At 52.9% G+C, this 21,444-nt stretch overlaps 1 protein-coding gene across 5 annotated transcripts in view; it reads right to left on the reverse strand.

The window, feature by feature from the left end:
* TRIM33 (tripartite motif containing 33) overlaps window positions 1–21,444 on the reverse strand; it is a 1,358,766-nt gene that overhangs the window by 831,225 nt on the left and 506,097 nt on the right. The gene's annotated exons all lie outside the window — the stretch shown is intronic.

Consider the following 21,444-nt stretch of genomic DNA (forward strand, 5'->3'; position numbering starts at 1 on the left):
TACAAGGAAGTACACTGAATAAATACCTTCCGTTACCTGAGATAGAGGCACGACCTCTATGGCTCCCTTTTCCAGCAGTTGCTGTACTTCTTGTAGAAGTATGGCAAGATGTTCCGGTGACATGCGTCGTCCCCTCGGGGGTCTGTATGTTGGGGAACTGTTGAATTCGATGCAGTATCCGTGGGCTACGGTGGAAAGTACCCAGCGGTCTGACGTTATACCCTCCCATGCTGGAAGAAAGGATGTTATCCGGCCCCCGACCGGCGTTGCATGGGAGGGGACGCGAATCTTCGCGTCACTTGGTGTTGTTAGGGGCTTGGGAACCTCTGGGGGTGGACCCTCGCCCTCTTCCTTTGCCCCGACGCTGTCCTCTGACTGTACTGGCCACTACTGGTCTGGAAGTTGGTGGCAGGGTACTGTTGCTGCTGGTTTTGTTGTTGGCGTTGGCCACGAAAAAAGCGTTTATTGCCATATCCGCGCCTGGTAGCGGGCTTAGAGATTTGGTCAAGAGTTTTGATTGTATCGAACTCTTTTTAGCCATCTCCAGAGCCTCATCCACCGCCTTCCCGAAGAGGTTGGAGTCTTCAACAGGTTTATTAAAGACGCCTGTGTCTCCGGTTTGAACCCTGAGTTGCGCAGCCATACGTGTCGTTTAAGGACTATTCCCTGAACTAGGGAACGTCCCGCAGTTTCTGCCGCATCCAGAGAGCTCTTCACAATACTCTGGTTGACCTGGGTTCCTTCGCCAATAGTTGAAAGCAGGCGTGTACGTAATGGTCCCGGCGCTTCTTCGGCGTCTTTGCGCAGTTTAGCCCACTGCGCGTCCGCATAGCTCGCGAGCAAAGAATTGTTGGCAATTCTTGCCGAAAAGGCGGCCAAGGATGTAATTCTTTTAGCAAGGGCATATAACCGCTTGCCCTCCTTGTCAGGTGGTGCCTCACTGGTGGAAAGTGGTACCCCTGCCCTCTTTCTTGTGTTGGTTACTACCAGGGAATCCGGAATGGAATGTCCCCTGATGTACAGCGGGTCTGAGGGTGAAGGAGTGAAAAGTTTTTCAATTCTAGGATTGACCCCTCTGATTAGTGCGGGTGTGGACAACGAAGGGATGATTCTTCTCCTCACCGAAGCGAGGAGGGGAATTGTCTGACTGACCGGGGGTTTCTCCTTAATTACCCTTTCTACAAAGTCTAATTCAGGAGAGAGCTCCCCAGTGTCTAGTTCGAAGTGTGCTGCTGCTCTGCGCAACAGGGCATTAAATGTGGGTTGATCGTCGATGGGAGACGTGTTTCTAACCGGTGAAATGTCAGGAGGATTTAGATTCAGGACATCAGTGTCGGAATATATTGATGGTGATTGCCAGGGGTGAGAAGGTCCTTCTTCTGGATTTTCTTCGAAGCCTTCTCCTACCGAGTCTGGGCTGTCCTCCAGACCTTCCTCCTGGTTCCGTCCGTCTTCCTCGTCCATAAAATCATCCTCTTCCTCAAAATAATGTTCTTCCCCAGTGAGGTCATACACACTGTGGAAGTCTGAGGCTGTGTCCTGGTGGGGATTGACTAATCTTGGAATTTTGGCCCTGGGGTCCTCCTGAGGCCCTTCTCTTATTCTCTTTGGAGTGGGAGGGTTTTGGGCATTCATAAACCTCTCCATCCTTTCCATGCAGAGATGGAGCCTTTCCATGGTTTCATGGGGTACCCCTGAGCGGTCTAGCGGGGGAAAATTGGTGTCTTGTAGCTGAACACGGCTCGACCTCTCCCATAGCGTCGAGGAAAGTGTCCCGTCGCCTTCCGAAAAGCCTTCCGGTGTGTCTTTCGACCTTTGCGTAGCGCTCGACGTGTCCTTCGGCGTACGCTTTTGGGCGTCGGTTACCACGATCCTCGCCAAGCTCTCAGCGACTCGTTTGTCAGCGGGGAGCTGTGGTTTCGACGTTATGGGTGTCGAACGCTCAACGGCGGCATGCGCTTTCTGCTGATGCGCTCCGGCCGATGATTTGGGGGCGGCGCCCTTCTTTGCCGAAAGCCCAGTCGCTGGTCGCGGCTGCGGTTGCGAGAGGGGCTTCGAACCCGAACGGTCCGAGGAGGCCGCCGGTGAAACCTGCGTCTCCTAGGGCGCTGAGGCTCTCTTTGCCTTCGGCAAAGAAGAGCCATGGGTTGTGTGCTTATGTGTGGTCTTGTGTGCGTCAGTGTCGCCGGGGTGTTCATCCCCATAAGCAGGGCGTGAGCCGAGCCCGTCGGGGCCGGGGACAGACGACGAAGCGCGTGTGCGCTCTCTAGGGGGGTTTACGACTTCCGTAGCGGAGGTCGTGGTATCACGTTCCTCGTCACTGTCGGAGGTAGCGACGGTGGGTGGAGCGTCGGCCTTCGACATAGCGTAGGCCGCCCACCTTTTGACCCTACGGTCTTTTAGAGTCTTCGGCTTAAGAAGCCGACAAGCCGTGCAACCCTCCTCCTTGTGATCGAGGGGCAAGCAGCGGTTACACCGTGAATGCTTGTCCTTCCAAGTAAACTTGCCCTTGCAAAGCGGGCAAAACCTAAAGGGTGTCCTCTCCATAGCTGAGGCAATAAAACGTGATAACCACCCCAAGGGAAAGGAAGGGGAAAAGGAAAGGCATTCTCAGAAAAGAATTAGAGATGTCCCACGACCCCCACTCTCCCTACTGTATTTGGCCTGCGAGGCCAGGCCACGTGTTCGGCAACGCCGAAGGATCTCCTCCGCTCGTCCCCTCCGTCGAAGATCTTGCTCGGCGGAGAAGCTTCACAACGGCATCGAGGGGAGGATCGATATGTTCTATATTAATGACCAAAGGTCGAGGAGATGAAATCTGCAATGTCTCTCGAGGAGCTCCGCGTAAAGGCGACCAGTATCTGGGCGGAAAAAAACAATCTGAGGGACCTCGACGCGTGAGGGATTGTGGGTACAACACACGTCACTATAGGGATAGTGTTACAGACACGCCTTGTCGACGTCCCCTTTTCGACTACGAAAAACAAAATGCAATACTCCGCAGTGACCACTGGATGTCGGACCTATGCACAGCATGTGATTCTAAGCAGATTAACAAACATCAGAAATAGCTTTACTAAAAAAGTTTGCATTTACAAACAATGGTAAAGCTAGAAACCACATCAATAATAGCTGTAAGTGGAGAAAGAATCCAGCAACACCTAACTTCCATATCAATAATGCAGCACAGTTTCATCACAAGTGCAAAGGATGTGTACCACAATTGTGACATGTCCTGTATTAAATGCACTGTTGACTAAGCAATTGATTTGGGTTATGTTAAATGCAGACTGAGTAAAGTACTGTGATGAAACAGATCACTGATTTCCCAGCGGTAATCTCCTCCCATATGGCCAGGGGACAGCAGCTGCTAACGGATCCTGACAATCTTCAGGGGAAACCCTCCCATACCCAATACCCTTATGACCTACTGCACACTTCTAAACATCCTCCTTTAAAGAATAGGGAAATCCTTTTCCCAAGACCTATAGTCCAACCTTACAAATCTGGTCTGCCTTCTACAACTTGTGAAAACACCTTCACCAGTTCCACCTATCAGTCATCCAGGACTGACTTGCCAATGAAAACCATTAAGAATGTTTATTCAAGTATTGTGCCAAAATGTCAAGAGTGGACTTTCCCAGAATTATCGAAATACCAGGACAAGGAAGAAGAATCGAGCAATGAATAGCAAAGGAAGCCACAAGCCCAGCAAACATTCTAGTTGTTGCTCGCATACACTGGGAAATTTAAAGAGCAGAAGCAGACAGTTGCAGGCTGCTGCTGGTGTGAGAGCTGTGTGTCTCTGTGAGGTTTGAGAGACGAGAAGGCTTAGACAAGGTGTGGTGGAGTCAGGCAGCTTGCGACCCAAGAAGGAAGAAGCTGCTGAATGAAGACAACACCTGCAGGAATATCAGGAGCCTGTGAGAGATTCCTGGGCATACATAATACCATTATCACGGATAAGAGGAAGCGGTCGCAAGAAGTAAGCTGATGGAAAACCGTCACCGGCTGACTGTGGGAGAAACCAAGAACGCCAACAAGAGATGGTGAGTCCACCCAGAGACGGTGGGGGGGGGGGGAGGGGGGTTGTACCGGGCCGTAACGGCAGCCAAGCCAAATGCAAGCATTTGTAAATAAAGCAAGAGAAAGAACTTGTTAAAGGGGGAACTGAACTACAGGCATAAACCTTAGAAGTATGTGAATGTACACAGTGCAAGCATATGGGAAAAACAAGATAATTTATCAAGAAGATACATTATCAAAAAAAGTGTAAGTACAATTCTGTATGCCAGGCAATTACAAGTGTGTTAATATAAAAAGCCCTCAGCAGGAGAGCATACCAGGCAGTTACAAGGAATGTACAAGATTTAAAGAGGTCCTGAGAAGAAACATCAGAACTAGGAAAAGGTGTGTGCTAATCAGGAGAAGAGGAGCAAAATCCTGGCAGAAAAATATACCAAAACCCTGAAAGAGACAAAAGTACAAAACCAGATGGTTTTGTGTGCCAGTATTGTTGCTGGCCAAGAAAGGCACAAGGAACTGTTGCTGGGGCAAACGCCAGAAAGTAAAGAGAAATCCATGGGAAGGGAGCCACCCTCTGGAGTAAGGGCCTTCATCATTCAAGAGCGTTTGTTGCAGCCATTTATTCTTCCTTTGTGAACACTTTTCTACCCCCCCACCCCACGGTTAAAGACATTACCATCTTCACGTCTTAGTTTATAATGTGAGGATCAGAATAGAACTTTAGACAGGACCTTTTTTGTTTTGGACATTCTGACAGACAGATCCTTAGTTTTTTTCAGTTCTGGTGTGAACCATCTAGGAAAAAGGGCATGGCGAGGTGATTGTTTGAAAGAAGGGGTGAGCGGGATTAGTGAGGTGTTGAGCCTTGAGTCAAAGGTGTCGGAGGTTAGGAGTTCATTGGGTAGGCGGGTTGGGGGGGGGGTGCTTGAAGGAGTGCATCCGCTAGGTCTGGAATTTCTTTTAGTTTCTTCCAGCATTTGCATAGATTCTGAGGTTCTGGTTCGGGAAAGGGGAGCAGGTTGGGTGAGCGAATGGCGAAAGAAACAATTAAGTGATCGGACCAGATGATAGGGGTGGAAGGATATAGATGCATCCAGTTTGGGAGCTGAAGATGGCATCAAGTGTGTGTCCTTTATAGTGAGTCGGCCCGTTTATGTGGGTATGGCGGTTAATCACGTCTAGGCACTCAACCAGAGAGTGGGTCATAGGGTTGGTGGGGATGTCCATCCAGATTTTGAAGTCTAATGGCAGAGTCAGGTTGGGATGGTTTATTTGGAGGGTGGCAATAGAGTTGCAGAGGTTGTTTGAGAATTGTCTATCGCAGCCAGGGGGTCTGTAGATGATTAGGAAGATGTGGGAGAACAAAGGGGGAAGGGATAGTTTAACGAGGAGAGATTCGCAGGAGGGAATGGATGGCTGGTTGTCGATGATTGAGGCGTGGAAGTGAGACTTGAAGGTGATTAATATTCCTCCTCCTCTAGAGGGATGGTTTAGTGGGATGAGGGAATAGGCTAGTGGGAAGTCTTCATTGGCGATAGGGGCGAAGTCGTCAGAACCAGGTTTCCATGATAAAGCCCAGGTCTGGTTTGTCAGAGGCGAGGTCAAAGGTGCTGTGTGTGTTTTTTGCTACAGTTCGGGCATTAAAACGGATGCAATTTACTTCGGAACAGGAGGTTGATGGGGGAGTTGCAGAGGTGGGGGGTGGGATAGCAGGGGTGAAAAATGGGACGCGTGAGGGGGTGGTTGGTGGTAGATGGGGAAGAGTAGGCGGGCAGTTGAGTTGGAGGCTTTGGGGGGGAAGGGGTTGGACTGGAGTGATGGGTTGATTGGATTTAGGTCAGAGGATTTGAAGGTGGGGTGTTAGGAGTTTCAGTTGTGGTCGGTGAGAATTCGAGGGAGAGGGGTTTCAGGTAGGGTGAGGCGGGGGGGAGGGTGGTGATGACCGAGATTGGGAGGATGAGGAGGTGGGTCGAGACAGGAGTGGTGATGAGTACTGAGAGATTGAGGGAGACCAAGTACGTTTTCTCTTCAGCGTTTTGTTGCAGTTGGTGTGAGAGAGGGTAGGGGAGTCGAAGGGGGAAAGGGAGGCAGCTACTGTTCGAAAGGGCAAGGCGTGCAATTTTTAGGAGGGGAAGGAGTGGGGTCGGAGGGGTATGATGGTGGGAGTTGATGAGGGTAGTGGGGGGGTGGATGGTAGAGGGCTGGGTGTGCTTGGGAGGCTAGGCAGGTCGTTAGACGGGGGAGCGGGTACGATGATAGTAGGCGGGTGGGAGGAGGGGATGGGAGGAGCAGTGGTCCTAGGATGGTTGGCTCGCGATTGTGCCCCTCTGGCTTGGTGTTTGGATAAGGGATGGGTAGGGGATGTGGTGGAGGGCAGGATGGTTTGGGGGAGGGGGATGGGAGGTAGTGCCGGCGGGAAGGGTGGCAGGCGCAAGGGGGTCATTTTCGGTGGACCTTGGTGGGTTGGGTGGACTCATGGTTTGGATTAGTTTGAACTGTGTTATAGTTGGCTTGGATGATTTCGTTCACACCTTCACACTTCAACTGTACCACCGGATGTTAGTTGTACACCCTCTCTATGATTAACTGTACTATCTTTACTGATAATTTGCGCTTTCTAAATTCAACTATATCACCGGTGAGATTATTCTCAGTTTCTAGGTTTAACTAAACCACAGGTTGATATTATTCACAAATTCTAAGTTCAACTATACCACCAGGTGAGATTATTCACAGGTTCTAAATTTAACTAAATGATAGGGTGATATTATTCACATATTCTAAATACAAGTCTACCGCAGGGTGATATTATTCACAAATTCTAAATTCAACTATACCACCGGGTGAGATTATTCATAGTTTCTAAGTTTAACTAAACCACAGGGTGATATTATTCACATATTCTAAGTTCAACTATACCAGCGGGTGATCTTATTCACACTCTAAGTTTGACTATATCATAGGGTGAGATTAATCAGTTTTAAAATTCAAACTATACTGTAGGGTGATATTATTCACATTTCTAGGTTCAATTATGCCATAGAGTTAGATTAATCCCAGTTTTAAAATCAAACTATACTATAGGGTCACATTGTTCAGTTTCTGAATTCAAATATACCACAGGGTGAGATTATTCAGTTTATAAATTCAACTATATCACAGGGTTATATTATTCATAGTTTCTAAGTACAACTGTACCACACGTGAGATTTATTTATTGTTTTCATGTTCACTCCACCACATGGTGGAGATTAATCACAGTTTAAACTAAATCACAGTTTCTATTTATACTTTCGTAATGCAACTAGACCATGGATATGCTATTAGGCAGCCTTTCTAAAAGCCACTAGACCACTGAAGGTATTGGGTGGACTTACTGAGTGCAATTAAACCACAGATATGCTATTAGGCGGACTTTCTAAATGCAACTAATCCACTGATATGCTATTGGGTGGACTTTATAAATGTAATTAAACCACAGATGTACTATTAGGCAGACTTTCTAAATGCAATTAAACCGTAGATATGCTATTAGGCAGATTTTCTAAATGCAAACTAGACCACAGATATGCTATTTGGCGGACTTTCTGAATGCATCTACACCACAGATGATATTAGGCACACTTTCTAAATGCAACTAAACCATATATATGCTATTAGGCAGACTTTCTAAATGCAACTACACCACAGATATGCTATTAGGCAGACTTTCTAAATGCAACTAAACCATATATATATGCTATTAGGCAGACTTTCTAAATGCAACTACACCACAGATATGCTATTAGGCAGACTTTCTAAATGCAACTACACCACAGATATGCTATTAGGCAGACTTCCTAAATGCAACTAAACCATATATATGCTATTAGGCAGACTTTCTAAATGCGACTAGACCACATATATGCTATTAGGCAGACTTTCTAAATGCAATTAAACCACAGATGAACAAGTTACTTTCTTACCTGGTAACGTTCTTTCGATGGGATGGTCTGACGACATATTCCATATCAATGACAGGCAATGTCCACAGCTGTGCTGCTTCGGACAATCTTTGGCGTCTGCGTCGATGTGCCGTCCCCGAGGACCTCCTCCGACGGCCGACGTCACCCGATGTGATAAGTAGGACGCACGACACCCATAGCCTCAGTTACAGTTTTTTCCCCCAGAACGTGTGCCACCAGTTTTCTGCCAGTCAGACACACAAGGCCTTGCGGAACGCAAGCTGCAATCGCAAAAGAAATTCTGCAGCGGGGAAGGCAGGCAGGGAGCAATATGGAATACGTCGACAGACCATCCCATCGAAAAAACGCTACCAAGTAAGAGTAACTTGTTCTTCGAGGGGATTGGGGCCTCTGACGTATTCCACATCTATGACAGACTCCCAAAGCAGTACCAAGCAAAGAGGTAGGAAAGAATTTAGAGTACAAATTTAGCATGCCCAATCAAATTGCGGAATAGAGAACTGCCTTGCCAAAGGCCAGATCTTGCCCTCTGATGGAATCGAGGGAGTAGTGACGTACAAAAGTATGTACTGAAGCCCAGGTGACTGCATCACAGATGTGACGAATAGGAACTCCCCTCTGCAGGGCAGTAGACGCAGCCACTCCCCTGGTAGAATGGGCCCGCAAGCCAGCCGGAGGGTCCTTACCCGCCAAGCGGTAACACTCGGAGATAGCTAAAATAATCCAACGAGACAAAGTCTGTTTCGTCACAGCTTGCCCCAAACGCTTTCCAGCGTAACCAATGAAAAGTTGATCGTCCACTCTAACCCGGGACATGCGCGAAACATAAAAGCTCAGCGCTCTCCTAGGATCAAGCCTATGGAGCCTCTCCTCTTCCTTACCAGGATGTGGAGGAGGAGAGAACGCCGGAAGAACAACCTTCTGGCTCAAATGAAAGTCCGAAACCACCTTCGGAAGAAAAGAAGGACGAACTCTAAGGACAACCCTGTCCTTCTGAAACACAGTGAAGGGTGGCTTAACAAAGTGCTTTTAACTCACTCTGCAAGCGGAAGTAACCGCAACCAAAAACACAGGTTTTCAGAGTCAATAGCCTCAAAGGGCAAGAACGCAAAGGCTCAAACGGAGCAACCATAAGAAACTTAAGTACAAGGATCAGATCTCAACCGGGCACCAGAAAAGGTGACTGAGGGAACACATTAGTGAGCCCTTTGAGAAACTGCGAAATTAAAGGAATTTTAAAATAGGAACACTCTTCAGACGAGTGCTTAAATATGGACAGCGCTGCCAGATAACCTTTAATGGTCCCCGCTTGCAAGCCCCTGTGGGCCAAAGAAAGCAAAAAAGACAGAACCATGGGAATGTCACATTCAAAAGGATCCACATTCTGAACTCTGCACCAGTCGCAGAACTTTATCCAACGGCAACGGTACAGAGACTTAGTTGCCGGCCGCCTGGCCGATAGCAACACCTCCATCACGTCTTCAGGGAGGTCCCAATCCTTATACCTGAACCTTTCAGAAGCCAAGCGTGAAGATTGAGGGATCCAACCTCTGGATGGAGAACCTGACCCCCCAACCTGACCCCCCCTCCCCCCCCCCGTGAGAGCAGATCGTCTCGGTAGGGAAGACGACGTGGAGGGCAGATGGACAAGTCTAGAAGGTCCGGGTACCACGTCCTCCGGGCCCACGCCGGAGCAATGAGGATCATCCGGGAACCGAACCTCTGCGGCACTTGCGGGATGACGGGGACTGGAGGAAACGCGTACAGCAGTGGGAATGACCACTCCACCACGAACGCATCTCCCAAGGCTCCTTTTGGAGGAAATTCCAACAAGCAAAACCTTTTGCACTTCCGGTTGACACTGGAGGCGAAGAGATCCACTTGAGGGGTCCCCCAAAGGGCGAAGATCTCCAGGAGAATCTCCTCAGCCAGCTCCCACTCGTGAGAGATCGCGATCTGCCTGCTCAGAGCGTCCGCCGTCTCGTTGTCGTCTCCGGCCAGATGAACAGCCGAGATCGAAACTTCCTGCTGGATGGCCCAGAACTCGAGCTGCATCGCCTCCCTGCACAGCGGAAGTGACCCTGCCCCCCCCCTTTTTGTTGAGGTAGTGCATGGCCACCGTGTTGTCTGTTAGAATCAGGACACTCTTTCCATGCACAGTCGGCAGAAAAGCCTTCAGGGCTAGCCTGACGGCTAGCAGCTCCAACAGACTGATATGGAGTCTGGACTCCGACGGAGACCAACGACCGCTGACTGTCAACTCGTTGGCATGAGCACCCCATCCCGTGAGGGATGCGTCCGTCACGATCGTCACCTCCGGCCAGGGCAGCCAAAATGGGACCGCCTTCATCAGATTGCCCTCGACAGCCCACCACAGAAGGTCCCGGGCTGCTGAGGGCGGCACCTGAACAGGGTCCGACAGCCTGCCGGAGGACTGAGACCACTGGAGCTTGAGTGCCCACTGCAAAGATCTCATCCGCAGACGAGCCTCTGGCACCAGAAGAATGCAGGATGCCATGAGGCCGAGCAGTCTCAAGAACTCGGACGCTGGGAGATTCTGGGCAAGCTGAAACTTGTGCACCATCCGCTGAATGTGAAGAGCCCTCACCTGAGGAGGAAAACACTGCCCCAGGGACATGTCGAGCACTGCTCCGATGTACTGGAGCCGCTGCGTTGGTGTCAAATGGGACTTCTTTAAATTGAGGGAGAAGCCCAGCCTGTGAAGGGAGTGGCAGGTGACAGACAGATGATCCAGGACTTGCTCGGGAGAGCACCCCTTGATCAACCAATCGTCCAGGTAGGGGTAGACGTGAATCCCCTTTCCTGAGATGCGCTGCCACCACCATGAGCTTGGTGAAAACCCTCGGGGCGGAGGTCAATCCGAACGGCAGGACCCGAAACAAAGTGCGAGTCGCCAACCGCGAACCTCAGGTACTTCTTGTGCTTGGGATGGATCGGCACATGGAAGTAAGCATCCTTGAGGTCGAGAGACACCAACCAGTCCTGAAGTTGAAGGGCCTGGAGGACTTGAGAAAGAGTCACCATCTTGAACTTGTCCTTCCTGAGGAGCTTGTTAAAACCGCGCAAGTCCATGATGGGTCTCAATCCTCCGTCTTTCTTCGAAATCAAAAAATAAGGGTAATACCATCCCTTGTTCCTCTCCGCTACAGGCACCAGTTCTATGGCGCCTTTCTCCAGCAGGGCTTGAATAACCTGCGCAAGGAGCGGATCCGGACTCCTCAAAGAGAGGTTCCCTGGTGGATTGTCGTGAGGCCTCTGCCGAAAAGGAAGACAGTAGCCGTGGGTCATGATCTCGAGAACCCACACATCCGAAGTAATGGCTTGCCACTCTACAAGATGCTGCGCCAGCCTTCCCCCCCCCAACCGGCGAACCATGGGACCTGGCCTCATGACTGAGTGGTAGCGGCTGCGGCGTTGCCTGAGGGCAAAGAGGCAACTGCCCGAGCGGCCTTGGCACCTTGAGTACCTTTGTTTCCACCTCTGGCACTCTTACAATGGCCTCTTTGACTGCTAGCTCCCGTCGCTTTACTGAAGGACAAGTAATAGCGAAAGGAACCTCCCCTCCATTGCTGTCCCCTAGGACGAAAAGGCAGAGGTTGGCAAAATGCAGCGCCCAACAACTTTGCTGCAGCTTTGGAGGTCTGCAACCTCTCGTCAGCCTTGCTGCCAAAAAGGTGTTCACCGTCAAAGGGCATGTTGAGGAGCCGGGACTGCACATCATGAGCGAACCCAGACTTCCGCAACCACGCAAACCTGTGCATTACGGTGCTCGCCACCATGGACCGGCTGACGCAATCCGCCAAGTCCAAAACCGACTGAACGGCCTCACACATAGCATCCTTGCCATCCTGAACCATAGCAAGGAAGCCATCCCGTTCGTCCCCTTCGGGAATATGTTCAGCCGCTAATGCAACACAGTTCCACAGAGTGAGAGTGAAACAAGACAAGGCACATATGGAGTTGGCCGCCTGAAGCGCCATACCCATTGAAGAAAACACTTTCTTCGCCCAGCCGTCAACACGTTTGTCGTCCCTATCTGGAGGGATGGTAGGATACGCCGCCTGCTTTGCCGGGGCCGTAGCCGCCTGCACCACCAAACTCTCCGGAGTGCGGTGCCTAGACAAGTAGCAGGGGTTGCTACTGGCTGGATGGTATTTTCGCGACAAAGCCTTGCCCACTGCCGGGAGACTCTCCGGAGCAGTCCAAGCTGCCGCCGCCCTTCTCTGCAGCGCCATATGAAAAGGCAAAACCGGGTCAGTGGGTGGACCGAGATCAAGGATCTCGGTGAGATCATCCTGAACGGACTCCCCTGGGGGAGCTGACCAACCCAAGTACTCGGTAACCCGAGACATAAGGCGTCGATATGAAGAATCGGCATGAGAGCCAGGCTCCGGCCTGCAAAATTTCACCTCCGGAGAGGTGTCCAGTCCACTGGCATCATGCAGCGACTGCCGCAGGTCATCAAATTGGCCATGACCCGAGATAAGGTCATCTGGAACCGTAACCGGAACCAGGCCGCCATCAGAGTCTTCATCACCCTCTGAAATGTACTCCAGGCGGGGAGAGGAAGACCTCTGTGAACCAAAGCAGTGCCGGACCTTAGCCATAGCCTTTCTAGAGGCAAACCTTGTGCCACAGGGCCCCTCTGACACCACCGCCTCGAAAGGCGTCGAGGGCGCCGAACGAGTCAGCGCTGGCGTCGACAGAAAAGGAGTCTACGTTGAGCGAATCGGCGTCGCCAGCATCGGCGGCGTCGACACAGTCCTCAAAGCCGGAGCTCCGAGCGTGTTTCTCGACAACCTAGGCGCCGACGGCGTCGATGACCCCCTCGGAAGTGGAGCCTTGAGAGAAATCGTCGACGACCTCGGCGCCACAGGCGTCGACGTCTTCTTCGAAGACGCCACAGGATCACACAGTCTCGAGCGCGTCGAGGACCGGGACCTGGCACGGGCATGGCGAGAACGGCTACCCTTGTCCGAGCGGGACCTCTCCCGCGAGCCGTGCCGACCACCCGAGCCCGAAGGCATACAGGCGGTGTCTCTCGACCGGTGCCGACCGACCCCACTCGGAGGCGCGGACGGACCGGTGCCCTGCGATTCAAGAATCGCTAGCATCTGCTTCCCGAAGGAAGCCCATTCCTCCGGTGTCGCTTGCATGGAGGGATAAGCGACCCGCCGACGGGCGGAGTCCTCGGAAGAGGACGGGGAAGGCGACCTATGCCGGCGCTTCCGGGAATGCCTCGAAGAGGCGGAGGAGAGGCAAGACTGACTCCTGGAAGGAGACCCACTGGACTTCCGACGCGGAGAGTCGCCCCTCGAGTCATCCGTCGAAAGCCCCGCAGACCTCCACTTCCGGGGCTTAGACACCCAGCCTACCGACAGCTTCTTCTTGCGTTCCCGCAAGGCCTTTGCCGTGAGCGACTGGCAGTCGACAGTCGTCCGTATCGTGGGCCTCCCCGAGGCACCAGAGGCAGGCGTCGTACGAGTCTGTGACCGACATCTTGGACCCACAGTCCCCGCAGTTCTTGAAGCCCGGACGCGGGGTTGAAGATGAGAAAGACATCGGCACGAGCAGGTCTTCACAACAAACCGAACAGGTTCAACAAACTGAGAATAAAAAACAGCAAACTCCAACGAGTCGAGGCGTACCGAGATTCACGAAGCGAACACGTTCGCAGAAAAAACAGGTACTGAGGCTATGGGCGTCGTGCGTCCTACTTATCACATCGGGTGATGTCGGCCGTCGGAGGTGGTCCTCGGCGACGGCGCATCGACGCAGGACGCAGACACCAAATATTTTCCGAAGCAGCACAGCTGTGGACATTACCTGTCAGATATGGAATACGTCGGAGGACCCAATCCCCTCGAAATGAAATTAGGCAGACTTTCTAAATGCAACTACACTACAGATATGTTATTAGGCAGACTTTCTAAGTGAAACTACACCGCAGATATGCTACTAGGAACAAGTTACTTACCTGTAACTGTTGTTCTCCAGCATGGGTCTGGCATGGATTCACATGCTCATGAATATTCCCTGTCGTCAGGCTGGGAATCCTCAGTAAAGAAAAAAATCTGTATCAGTTTCGTTTCTGATCTGTCCTTCTTAGTAGTAACCAATCACTGATCTCTGGGTCATACTGCCCCCAGCCAATGACTGCCCTCTCCCTAAGCCCCGCCCCTGGCAGCCATCCTCAGATTTGGTAGCACGCCAAGTGGCAGTATGACCAAGTGAAGAGCCGCAGAGGGGTAGGTGGGAGGGTTCGCATGTGAATCCGTGCCAGACCCATGCTGGAGAACAACAGTTCCAGGTAAGTAACTTGTTCCTTCTCCAGCATGGGGTCTGGCATGGATACACATGCACAACCACGGGAGGTGGCAAAGGCTCAACATTAAGCATTACATGCAACTCAAAATTAAGCAATTCTTACCTCTTCACCAGGCTCACCTTAGGATAACAGGTTGCGCAGCACTGCTTGGCCGACCCTGGACTCCTCCCTGGAGTCCCGATCAACGCAGTAGAATCATGTGAAGGTGTGCGTCGACCTCCACGTAGCAGCCCTGCAGATGTCCAGCAGGGGCACACCAGACAGGAACGCCGTGGTAGCAGCGATCGTTCTGGTCGAATGGGCTCTCGGACGGCCAGGCCGCGGTCGGTTTGCCAATCGGTGACAGTGCATGATGCAGCCGGAGAGCCTCTGGAAATGGAAGTCTTCGAGAGAGCCTTCCCTTGATTCACAGACCCAAAGTTCACAAACAGTTGTGACGTCTTCCGAAAACTCTTCGTGCGGTCCACGTAGAACTTCAGCGCTCTAGCTACATCCAGCAAGTGCAAAGTCCTCTCGGCCAGCGTCGAAGGCGACGGGAAGAAAACTGGTAACACCAAGGGCTTGTTGAGGTGGAAGTCCGACGGCACCTTGGGCATGAAAGAGGGGTGCGTCCTCAGCACCACCCTCGTGTCATGAATAGTCAAGTATGGAGGCTTGCAAGATGGGGCCTGGATCTCTCCCACTCTCGTGGTGAGGTGATGGCCACGAGGAACGCTGTCTTCCATGACAGGAACTTCAAAGGCCCCGAATGCATAGGCTCGAATGGGGGCCCCCCCATGAGCCTGGTCAGCACCACATTAAGCTCCCACGCCGGGGCAGGAGCCTTCACCGGCGGGAACGATCGTAATAGTCCCTTCATAAATTCCTTCACCAGGCGATGAGACCACAAGGACGCCTGTCCCGTAGTCCTGGTATATCGGGAGATGGTGTTACGCTCACCTGACTCCCACAGAGGCGCTGGCTTGGTTCGCGCTGCTGTGACCTCTTCTAAGGTGATTCGCAGGGTTCGGAAGACGGACTGGACCGGGCCCCCAAATCTGGCTTGTCTGGCTCGCAAAAGTATCCTTCTGTAGGCGAAAATAGGGGATTAACGGTCTGCGCGGTAATGCAATCGGCCTCCCACTTTCCCCTCTCACCCTCCTTGAAACCCTTCTGTGATTTCTCGTAGCGTCTCACCTTAGGGTCTGGAAGGACGAGCTCTCCATCCTGCTTCTGATGCAGGGGCGTGTTGGTATCCAGTTACTTCACTGGATTTTCGGATTGGTGAGAACCAAACTTGCTTGGCTTCCAGGTAAGTTTTTTGATAAGAGGTTCCCCTTGTGTCCATGCATTAATGTACTAATGCTAGTGTCTTTTTCCCCATAGGGGCCGGGGTACGGAATGCCGGGGAACAGGCACCGACCCGAGATGAGAGGTGAAATCCTTGTAGAAATCAGGTAAGTCTTTAATGAGCGTTTTTTGGTAATGTCTTTTCATTCGCTCATTAACGCTGATGTCTCTTTCCCCTTAGGGGCCAGGGTCCGGAAATGCCAGGATGCGGCGCGGACCCGAAATGAAGAGGGAATGAATCAACAGGTAAGTCTTAACATGGAGATTTAGCTTTCCTTATTCCCTTCTATCTCTCACCTTTTCTTCTGTTCTTTTTCTCCCTAGGCGCTGGGGCGTGACTGCTAATCCGGAAGATCGCTGCTGAACATGGAGGCGCCCTGTAAAGGTGAGTGGAATGCGGCATTGCAGAGATCGACGCGATGAACTTTTAAATTAAAGTCTTCCTTTTCAGGATTGTCGGCGAGATGTCTCCGGGATGCGGATTTAGCAGGTAAGGACTTTTCCTTCTTATGTTCTCTTCTTCTCTTCCTTTGCAGGTGATCCAGGATGCTGGCAGGCGTGGCAGAAGTCAGGATGCAGGAGCAGACAAGGTGAGCGTCCAGCTGCTAGATGCAGAACGCCGCGAAGCAGGTGTGGCTGTTCTGGTGGGGTCTAAATAGCCTTGGAAGAAGTTCCAGGTATGTATCCTTCCTCCAATCAGGTATGTATCCTTCCCCGACCATGCCCGGATGGTAAATTAGTCCCACAGGTAAAGTAGTTCCTTTCAGGCCTCAAGGAGGTCGGGATCCTGCAGCATGGTCTGCATCAGGTAAGTGCACCCAAGCATTCCCATAATGAGCCTGGCGCCATAGGCGCCAGGACACTGTCCAAAGGGCCCCTATATGGGGTTGCTGGATCCTTCCTTGGGGACTGGATGTCTGCTTTCGGGGACGCCGGGCTTGAACCGGCTCCCCGGGAGCGGGCATCATGACAGATGGCAGCCAGATGTATTTTGATGGAGGCGTGAGCCAGTCCAGCTTTGGCCAGGGACAGTAGGTACGGCAGTACTTGAGGGGCCGTAAACCGCAGAGGGTTAATCTTCTGTGCACGGCACCAGACAGAGAACCTCTTCCATTTATGACCGTAATACTTGAGTTGAGGACGCCCTGGCCTTTGCAAGAACCTCTCTGCAGTCAGCCGGTATATCGTACCCTCCAAACTCTAGTGCTGCAGGAGCCAGGCCTGCAAGTTCAGCGACTGTGGGTTGTGATGGAGAATGGCACCTCCTTCTCTGGAGAGAAGATCCGCGTCCGCCGGCAGCTTGACTGATGGGGACGTTGACAAGTCCAGAAGGTCCGGGAACCAGATCTGCCTCGGCCACGCCGGTGCGATGAGGATCATCCTGCACCTGGACTTCTTGAGCTGGTTGATGAGGCGGAGCAGCAACGGCAACGGAGGGAACGCGTATAGAAACAGGCCGTCTCAGGGGAACAAGAAAGCATCGCCCATGCTCCTCGGCTGTGGGAACCTGCCGGCGAATCTCTGGCACTTGGAGTTCGTCGCCGTCGCGAACAGGTCGATCCGGGGTTTGCCCCATCGTTGGAAGAGCCGATCCACTTGATCCAAAGTCTGCAAAGGGGCACAAGATAGATGCATGAGGACATCATCCCGAGAAGGGACTTGATGGACCTCACCTTGGCCACGTCCGTGGCTAACAGGCGCCGCACCTTGCCCAGGATGGTCTTGGTCCTCTCCGCTGAAGGGGAGGCCAATTGTCCCACTGTATCGAGCTTCGCCCCCAGAAACAGTGCTACTTGCGATGGAACCAGGTGGGATTTGGGGTAGTTGATGGCGAACCCCAGACCCGTGAGCAACCGGACGGTCTTCGCCGTGTGTTCGACGGCGAGTTCCCTTGTCCTTGCCCGGATTAGCCAGTCGTCCAGGTAGGGGTAGACGTGGATCTCCTGCAGGCGCAGCCGTGCCGCCACTGGTGCCAGGCACTTGGTGAAAACCCTGGGTGCCGACTTTAATCTGAACGGTAGGGCTCTGAATTGGTAGCGGCGTCCCTGAACCACGAACCTGAGGAACTTCCTGTGCCGTTTTAGAATGGGGATGTGGAAGTAAGCATCCTCCAGGTCCAACGACGATAGGAAGTCGCCTTCCTCCAGCTGTCCCAGCACGTGCTGGAGGGTGACCATCCTGAATTTCTGCGCCTTGATGTATTTGTTTAACCGACGCAGGTCCAGGATGGGGCGCCAACCGCCTGTCTTCTTTCTGACGAGGAAGTACCTTGAGTACACTCCGGAGCCCCACAGCCTCCTGGGGACGAGCTCGATGGCACTCTTGAGCATCGCCCTTACCTCCAACAGCAGTTGAGGGACATGATTCTCCTTCCTTGCCACGGGAGGAATGAGAGGGCACTTCTTTTGAAATTCCAGCGAGTGCCCGTTGGCCAGGGTGTCCAACACCAAACGGTCAGTGGAGAAGGACTCCCACACGCTGACGAAGCTCGCCAGCCGGCCTCCCACCGGGGTGCTGCTGTGGGGGCCCGACAACACGGCCGGGTCAGTTTTGCTTGGAGGCGGCCTTGCCGCCTTCGCCTCCTTGACGACGGCGGGATCCCCCCCCCCCCTTGCTTGCCGCGACCTCTGTAGGCCTCCTGGGAAGAGGAGCGGGCCGCCTGGCGGTAAGTGGAGGAGCCACCGCTGGATCCTTTGGAGGCACCCTGTCTGCCTCCGGAGCTCCGAAAGTGCCGTCGCTGTTGAAGCACCCCTAGGGCCCGGGCCGTCTCCGAGTCGGTCTTGATCGGCTGTAGAGACTCGTCCACCGCCTTGCCAAAAAGGTTGTTGCCGTCGAACGGCATGTCCAACACTCTGGTCTGGACGTCCTGGCGAAAGTCTGTCGCCTTGAGCCATCCTTGTCGCCGGAGGCAAACTCTGTTGCCCAATTGGTGAAATCCGGTATCGGCAATGTCCGTTTCCACCGTTATGGCGTGATCCGACGCCACCTCGCCTTCCTGCAGAATTTCTAGGGCCTCCACCCTCTTGTCGTCAGGTAGGAAGTCTAGCAGGGGAGCCATCTTGAACCAGAGCTCCCTGTCGTAGCGGGCCACGATCGCTAAGGCATTGGCCGCCTTAATCGTAGTCGCCGCACATGAGGACTCGTCCAATGGAGTCCAACTTCTTGCCCTCGCTGTCCGGCGGGGAAGTGGAAGTTGAAGCCGCCGCACCCGGTGCCTTCTTAGCCGCTGCCGAGACGACCGAGTCCGGCGTGGGCTGGGCCCTGAGGCACAAGGGGGCAGCATCGGGGACTCGGTACTTCTCGTACCGGTCCCTCTTGGCGGGTGTCGTGGAAGGGTTGAGGACAGCAAGCCCCTTGTCCCAGATGTCGAGCAAAGGCACCGCGAGGACAGTCTTCCTCTTGGCCTCTCGTCGCTGGAGAAGCCTGCGGGGGGGTGGGGGGGGTGATGAAGGGATGTCCGCTGTGCCATCGCCGCCATCGTCCGTCGCTGTATCCGTCGCCGTATCCTCTCTAGGGTCTGGCGAGGGGGATGAGGGGTCCACAGGTCTCGCAGGCAAGAAGGGCGGAGCGGGGTGGACTCTCCTCCGCTTGTTTGGGGGGCTTCCCGACGGGCCTGTTTCTGGATCCTCCGTCAGGGTCCATGGTAATCTGGTCCTTATCTCGGTACATAAGGATCGGATTGCCAACAAAATGGCCGCCGAGCTAACCTGGGGCTCGGGCAATGGCTGCGACGGACGGGATGGCCTCTCCACTGGGCCCTCTTCATCGCCATCTTCGATCACGTCAGCAGGGACCGCCCCCTGGGATCGAACCTCTCGTTGAGGCCTATGCACCTCTCGTTGAGGCCCTTCTCGGTTTCCACCAGCTCCTCCTCAGAGGCTGATTCCGAGTCTAATGGCCACCGCCCCACCCCCCTCTTTTTCTGCCGGGACTTCACGGGGGTCTTAACGATGAGCTGGAAAGAGGATTCCCTCTGCGGTTGCAGAGATACTCTGGGCCCAGAGGCCGTTTCCACTGGCGTAGTCTCAGCCGGCTTCGCCAGGGTCGCCGCAATCACTTTGATAGAAGCCTTTGCCGACTGGATTAAAGCCCTCACCACCATAGGTGCATCCCGGGCCTTCGCCTTGGGGGGTGGGGGGGGGGGGGGGGTGTTCAGCGCCTCGCTCCCCCTTCGAGATCGACCGGTTCCGCTCCAGCGGCTTACCCTGGTTCTCGGACTTCCCCTTCCCCGAACCAGAGCGCTGGCTCATGGCCGAACGTGCCGGGGAAGTAGCGCCCTGCCTGGCAGCCGAAGAGCCCGACCTTTCGGCGCTCCCGGTGCCCGCGGACTCACGGTGCTTGGCCTTCTGTTGGGCCCCCCGTCGCCAGGGCGCCCTCACAGGACTTAGAAGCCCGCTCAGACTTTTTGTTCGCCTTCTCACCTGCTGCGCCCTTCTCCAGCCAGGCGGCGAGGCGGGAACGACAATCTTGTTTGGTCCGTTCCGAAAGGTTCTTGCAGAACGCACAGTCCTTCTCCACGTGCGTCTTGTTCTCATGAAGGCAGTAGAAACATGGCGAATGCTCGTCCTCCTTGAAAACGTTTTGCAATCCGCATCCAGGACAGCTTGGATCCGGGCGTCGAGCCTCCCTTGTCCTGGGCCATGTCCGTTGAGGTAGGCCGCAGATCTTCCGGAATCCTCCAAGAAGTGTAAACTCGACGAAAACTTCACCCTCGAGGGGCGTAGAAGAATTCCGACACTGGTCCCCGTTGTCGGAAGTAGAAACGGTGGAGCTTGAGGCTCGATTAAACCGAAAAAATGAGAAAATCTCCTGAAAAAGCGTGAAAACGCAGCAAAAAACTCAAGAGCTAAGCACGAGGACTCCCAACACTTGAGCGTTTGGTAAAAATCTGAGGATGGCTGCCAGAGGCGGGGCTTAGGGAGAGGCAGTCATTGGCTGGGGGCAGTATGACCCAGAGATCAGCGATTGGTTACTACTAAGAAAGACAGATCAGAAACGAAACTGATACTGATTTTTTCTTTACCGAGGATTCCCACCCTGATGGGGAATATTCATGAGCATGTGAATCCATGCCAGACCCCATGCTGGAGAAGGCAGACTTTCTGAATTCAGCTAGACCAACAAATATGCTATTAGGCGGCCTTTCTAAATGCAAACTAGACCACAGATATGCTATTAGGCAGACTTTCTAAATGCAACTACACTACATTTGTGTTATTAGGCAGACTTTCTGTCCCGGAAGATAGCTCTGCGGCAACGTGCTCGTCTTGAAAACAAGACGACACGAAGCAGCACAGGTTCGATCCCCGGGTCCGCGCTTCGAAACCTCTGGTTAATAAGCGCGTTATAAATACGCAACCAAGACAAAAAAAGGAAATCCTGTAACAGCGCCTCGATGCCCCCGGGCTGTGTGAGCGCTTTAAAAATGCAAATAAATAAAATCTCTCCCCAAAGGTCCATAGCCTATGTGCAGGCTTCTGAATCTGTGTCAAGAAGTCCAGCACTGCGTACCATTAGGTGTGCTAGGGGGAAGCAACTCAGTGCTGCATAACTTAGTGGTAAACCCCCAGGAGTTAATCTGTTTGTTGGTATGAATACATGAAAGTGTTGTTTGAACATCTAAGGGGCTAAAGAGCTCACTCTGCCAGTGCATCTAATCAGCAACCAAGAAGAGACAAGGAGCATGTTTCCCCTCATCCCCCAAGATCCCCTACCTACCCATAACTTCTTCCTCATCCTCTATCCAGTGTTCCTACTACCCCGTACCCATTCAAT

This window comes from Ambystoma mexicanum, chromosome 13 (assembly GCF_040938575.1).
Source record: "Ambystoma mexicanum isolate Mex_15411 chromosome 13, UKY_AmexF1_1, whole genome shotgun sequence".
Taxonomy (NCBI): Eukaryota; Metazoa; Chordata; class Amphibia; order Caudata; family Ambystomatidae; genus Ambystoma; species Ambystoma mexicanum.